We start from the raw sequence: 6,517 nt of genomic DNA, 5'->3' as shown, positions 1-6,517 counted from the left end.
AAAATTGATATCATCCTTGCTAGTATCAACACCCTCAGTATGTATCACTGGTTCAAAAACTTCCATGACGTTGTCTACTACCTACTGAGTAGAGGTCTGGAGGGAGCTTTGGAGGAGCTTTTTCCAGATTTTCTGTCAACAACTGACCAATTCCAAGAAAAAGCTCGCTTCTCCCAGGAAAATCTATTTTTGGAGCGAGCTTTTGGAGAGAGCTTTTTTGTTTAATCCCTCTCTCTATAGTATAAATGTTTCCATATTTAAAGAGTGAAGAGTTAAGTTTAAGTTTCTCTTCATCTGCAAATGTTTCCATGTCTATCTTTTATTTACACTATATTGTTTATGCTTTTGTTTTGCATATCCAACTCACCTTAACAATAGTAACAGATAGTGGGTGCTAAGTTGAAGCTTCGCTTCTCTTTTCATCATTGTCTTCTACTCACAATAGGTGAGCAAAGATATACACTCTACGTGGTACTTGCTACTATGACAGATAGCTTTTTTCTAAATGTGTTAATTAATGGGTTGATTGTTGCGTTGTGTTAGAGACTTTGCTCTCACACTTCAACAAGGACCAAGTTGATTGTTCAATCTTTCAATCATTTAATAGTGAAGTCCACTCTTGTGTTAAGTTATTAGCTCACACGGCTGGGGTACTTTTATGTACACTTCTAGTAGCCTAGTGGATCACTTTTAGTGTTCTGTGTCTAGTAATGTCTACTCTTGTGTTAGAATTGTTAAATCACACAGTTGGGCTACTTTTACATAATGTAAACTTCTAATGATCTATTTTTGAAAATTTTATCTTTCATTGCATTAGAGATAAATTGATTTTACATTCGTTGATATTAATTTCTTATTCAAGAATTATATTCGTTAAAATTTATATCTATTTTATTTGATGCAAAAAATCTTTAATTTTAAGTCTATCTATCAACTTAATGTGTCTAAATATTCAACCTTAATATTAGGAAACATGTCTTCATATTTAAACATACTTAAAATATTCTCTTCTTGATAATATATCTTCGCTTGTTTTAATAGTCGAAGCTATTACGAGCACATCAAAAATCCACCACTGAAGCTATTGTTCGTTATCTACATGGTGCTGAAGAGAAGCAGTTACAAAGATGTTTTGAATATTTTGACAAAACATTGAGCGATTACAACAATCATTTCCCACAGTATCATTTGCCATTGCAATTTTCACTGGCGATCAAATGGAGGGACTTGTTAAGCAAACCTTGGGACAAATCTTGGTTCCTTTGATGCTTTGCAAAACCCCGAAGTCCACTCTCTCCCTCTAATACGCAAAAGGATACAATTACTCCATCAATTGTACGTAGAAATGAAAGGGAAAAGAAAGCTGGAAGGCCTTAGTAAAAGACAAAGAGTGGTTGATCCTATCGATCCAGCCACTGAGGTAGAAGCGGCAACTACCGCTCAGCCTGCCATCGTTGCCTCTGCGGAAGTGGGAGCACTAGCCCAAAGCTATGATCCACTAGTGTTGCATCTCCTACAGGAGCGCCATGTTTTCCACTTGCAAGCGCCCCAACTTGGAGAAGGCAGATGGACGTATGTGAAGCAAGTTTGTGTAACGCATCATGCCTTTTCAGACCTTGTGTATGCATTTAAAGTATTCAAGATCCAGCCACATGGGCCCACTGCAACACAATAAGCTATGGAAGAAGCCACAACTTTAAATATCTAGCATCGAGACATGATTCTGCCACTTGGCATTGTGCAACACTCCCCAATGCCAATGCTTATTTTCAAATACTGGAATGGAGGCCATGTGGAGCAGTGGATACCGGCATGTCACTCCAATAGAAGCAAGATTTCCATCAAGAAGTTTTTACAGATAGCTGGTAGTATAAAGCACTTCCAAAACAATATTTTAAACATTGTCAATGCTCTTCTACAAACTTTGAAGTACTTACATCACCATGATTTTTTACACAACGAGCTTCACCCTCGCAACATTATGTTTTATTTTGTTGACAAGGGTGTTTGTTGTGGCGTTATAGATTGGGGCACTTCTAGCTTGTTCCCAACTACAAAGACATTTCCAAAGCTAACAAATCTTTCTTTGGAATATCGAAAAATCACATTCAAGATTACCCTTGGGCTGCCTCAAGTGCATCTCCACCAACTCCTCCCTTTTCTAAAGCCACAAATGTATATTCTCTATGTTGTGTTTTGAAATGCATAATTGCATGCCAGAGCCAGCTGATCCGAAGCAGAGAGCCTTTGTTTAAAAAAATACATCAAACACTAGATTTAGGCAAAGATCAAAATCCCCAAACTCGACCTTCAGCTTTTGATATATCCCTATGTATAAATGGAGCCCACATAGTTGGCATGAATGTTGTATCCTCTTCTAGTCTACGACCAAAAGATGAATAAATACAAGCGTCCTTTTTTGGAATGAAATTGTCATTATGTTGTTAATTTGAAGCTACTTTTAGTATCACATCATGAACATAAGCGTCATTTTTTGGGTTAAAATTGTCATAATGTTGTTAATTTAAAGCTAATTTAAGTATCACATCATGGCTTAAGTGGCAGTTTAGGGTATTGTCTTTACGCTCAAGTTGTCATATATTATTGTTTATATATTGATTTGACAATTTCAACTTTCTCAAACTTTACCGTTGGTTTTACTTATGCTAAATTTTGGTGTTTGGTTTGTAGATATGGCTGAAGACCTTGATCACGACGAGGCACAATGGATTATTAGTGAGGAGCAAGTTTGAGGGCCGACATTCGAGAGGATGAATCAATACTGGAGGGTGAGCCCTGAGTCTCCAATAGTGTAAAGAATTGTGTCTGAATTATTTTGTTTTGAAATATTCTCTTCAGAACAAGTGGCCACGCAAAGGGAAATCCACCAACGAAGCTCTCTAATTGTCAATATGTGGGCTTGGCGAGAGTTCTTCTCCAATGATTTCTCCATCAACAGCGAGTTATCCCTCACAATAACTAGATTTATATGTACTTTATTCAGCAATGCTACGTACATTACATATTGGGCGAAAGGGTTAATGGGGATGATAAGCCTCCTAACACGGGCATTGGGATTGGTCGCATTGCCGATAAGGTTTCAACATAGAACAAGCAAAGGCCCCCTCCATGAAAGCGATGGAGGGGGCCTTTTGCCAGAGGATCATGAAGTCATTGTGGAGATGGTAATTAGGGAGTAACTACTACGTTATCTATAACATAAGGAATACGGAACACATAGGGCATGCACAGTGTGCCCTATGTGCTCCATGGTCCCGATGATATAGATGATCATGGTGAGTCTATTACAGTGCTTCCAAGTTAGAGAGCTTCGAGGAAGAACTCTTCAAAGATTTCCGCTACAAAGTTAGTATTAGTAACAATCATTGTCTTGCTCTTTATGATAGTACTAGCAAATGGATTACAAGTAGAGTGGACTAAAGACCCAAGAAAATATTGAACCATCATGATTGTCTTGAGAGTACTTCGCATTTTCTTGAAAATCTTTGAGGAAGTCAAGGCCTCCCATGCCACTCTACACACATCTTTGAGGGATGTTTTAGGCTTAAGGTAGCTCTTTGATCACTTTATGAATGGGAAGAATTTCCATGGCTACTTCTTATGATATATGTATATGTCAGTGTGCTATTTTGAAGCACTAAAAAAATTGGTGGATATAGATTGCCAACTTAGGGGATACAAATGCTTTTATCCACACATATCTAGAACAATATAGTGATGTTTTGAGCATCGATGGCAACACCCTTATAATATTGTAGCATGGAACTCTTGAAGTCGGTAGATGGTACAAGGCTACACACATGGCATGCTAGCTCTCAAGATGATAACCCAAAGGAGTTTAGGTATTGACTCAAAAGATGATGAAGGATATGCAACACAAGATGCAAGAAATGTGTTGTGAGAAAGAACATAAATTTGCAAATATTGGAAGAATCATTAGGCCACTAAAGACCTCCAATGTACCATATCAAAAGTAGCGAGAAAGTGGAAGAGGTGGAGCTGCAATGCAACAAAGGCCTCCACCAAAAGAGAAAGACAAGAAGAAAGATCCCCCAAAGAAAGACATGCCTGCATGCATGTGAGTGGTGCCCAAAGATGGGACACCAAACCAACAAAGGAGAGGGAGGTATGTAGCCATTAAGCTCACAAGATGTGCAAAGGACAAGTGGGAAGAGAGTGCTACTTTAATTTTTTGCCAATTTGCCAATTTGGAGCCTAAAGACAAATAGCGACATTCATTTGCAAATGGGGATCGACAATTAATTGCCATCAATAATTATTTATTTGCTTACATCTTTGTAATCTTCTGGTACAAAACCTAGGAAATGAGGTTAGTATGGAGTGGCTACATCACTTATACTCTCCAAGCTTCCATTATGGGAGTTCCTTTTAAAATATCTATTTCTGAGATGTTCTTCCTAGTGTGAACCCCAAGGACGGACTTCATGCAACGATAAAGGTCACTTTTGTAAAGGAATTAAAGTTCCTTCTTATATTTTTTAGCGTGCAAACTTTGAGGAAGCAAGGAGAGAGAACATGAGGTGGAGCTCCATTCCCAAAGAGCTTTATAGTTTTCCACTTACCAAGCTTCCTATGCTTGAGGGAGATGATAGTGTAAAGGATTCCCTACATCTCTTTCTCTATATTCCCTATTCTATTCTAGCCTTGAATACATGTAAATTTTCCTGGCTTAATGCTTTGAATGCACCTCGTTCGTACTCCCCCTCCCCCGCCTATCAGAATTCCTACAGGCCATTCGATAGAGGATCGAAAAAAATTTTAAATCTCAAGATTACACACTTAGTGTATGCAAGCCCTCGATCCCACCAAGCCCTCGACAATTTTGAGCCCCTGTTCACACACATCCGGTTGAGAGAGAGAGAGAGAGAGAGAGAGAGAGCGCAAGGATTTCGACATTGGCATCCCATTTTTGAGGCTCCGGCTTCGACATTGATACAAACATAGAGCGTGTACACATCTCGACCTCCGACATCGACTCAAGTTTTTGGCGCCAACATCATCTCGATCTCGATCTTTCGGCTTAGACATCAACATTGACGTTCTTCCCGATATCTTCCATTACACGGCGGATTCTCGACATCCGACCCCGGCATCAATTTTTCCAAGAGACGACCATTTTCCCACGGACGTCGCCGCTCATGACATGCATGGGTGAGGTGCCTCTATCATAGAGGAGTGACACCTGGCATCGGTATCGAGCGCATCGGCGATTACTCTCTACGATACAGTTTTCAACTTTGACTTCTTTGGCAGCTATTCGACTAGCCCATTTCTGTTCGGCAGCGACAATTGGCACCGATATTCCCATTCTACACCGACACGCAGGTACACAGGGGGTTTTTGAGCCCATATACAACAGGTTTCTCTAGGTTTTTAGACGTTTACAGGCACAGTGCCTTTCAAGAAATTTTTTGTAGTCATTTTGATAGCAATTTCTCTGCGGACAGATGCGTGTTTGTTTGAGCACACATAGTGATATTGAGATCTTTTGAGAACAGATATCCCCGTAGGGATTCTTCTTATTGCACACAACAGTTCTTGGCGCTTGTTCGTGTGCAGTCACTCATGTACGTTCAGTTGTGGTCACTGCCTATGTACGTTGTTTGTGGCGCCAATTTGGCGTGATACTTTGGCAATTCTCCCGGCCGTTTCTGAGACTCCGATCGGAGGAGCCCTTTCGGAGACTGTGGCTAGTCGTTTTGAGTTTTCTTTAGCCTTTGGAGGGTTGTTGCGTGAGATTTTCTTTGAGCTGGGGTATTCTCAAATGTTGAGATACCTACGATGATACAGGTAGCTAGAATTCCCCACTTTTGGTACCCTCTCCATAGGATATGTATCCAGACAGTTTCTTTTTCTTTTGACGCCGAGTCAGCGGTCACACGACAGTGGTTTTGAGTAGTTTATGCCCAGTGGTTGTTTTGAGCAATTTATACGCTTACTTTTGTCTTGTCGGGTTTGAGAGCTTGCTCCCCGTACAGAGAAGAGTGTCGGATTTTTTTCGCGCGTCCATTTTATGTGTGCTTGGAACTTTTGGTTGTTTTACACAATGATTTTACTACTTTTGATTTGAGTTTCTGCTCCTGTATAGGCAAATTTTCTACTCCCAAGAATTTTTCCATAAAGTTTTTGGCCACATTCTCTTCAATCATGGCTGCAAGTAGTGCTTCCAAAAGAGAAGAGTACTACATCAACAGGTGCCAAAAGGAGGCAGCTTGGGAATCCGGTGCTGCATGCATTAGATGATGTGGTCAACATGGTTGTAGAGAAGTGTTGAGAGTCAATGCTTGAACATGGTCATTTGGCACACAAACTAGAGGAACTGAAGGCATGGTCACATCGCAATGAGAGAGAACTCAGAGTCATTGAAACTATTAAAAGATAGCATGATACTACGAGAGCTTAACTACAAGTCCTACAATTGCAAAAGGCCCAGACATTGATAGAGAAAAACCAAGGATCAATAAACTTGAGTTGA

This window comes from Adiantum capillus-veneris, chromosome 26 (genome assembly GCF_014529385.1).
Source record: "Adiantum capillus-veneris isolate H3 chromosome 26, ASM1452938v2, whole genome shotgun sequence".
In the NCBI taxonomy this organism is placed as follows: domain Eukaryota; kingdom Viridiplantae; phylum Streptophyta; class Polypodiopsida; order Polypodiales; family Pteridaceae; genus Adiantum; species Adiantum capillus-veneris.
This window is presented reverse-complemented; position numbering follows the sequence as displayed.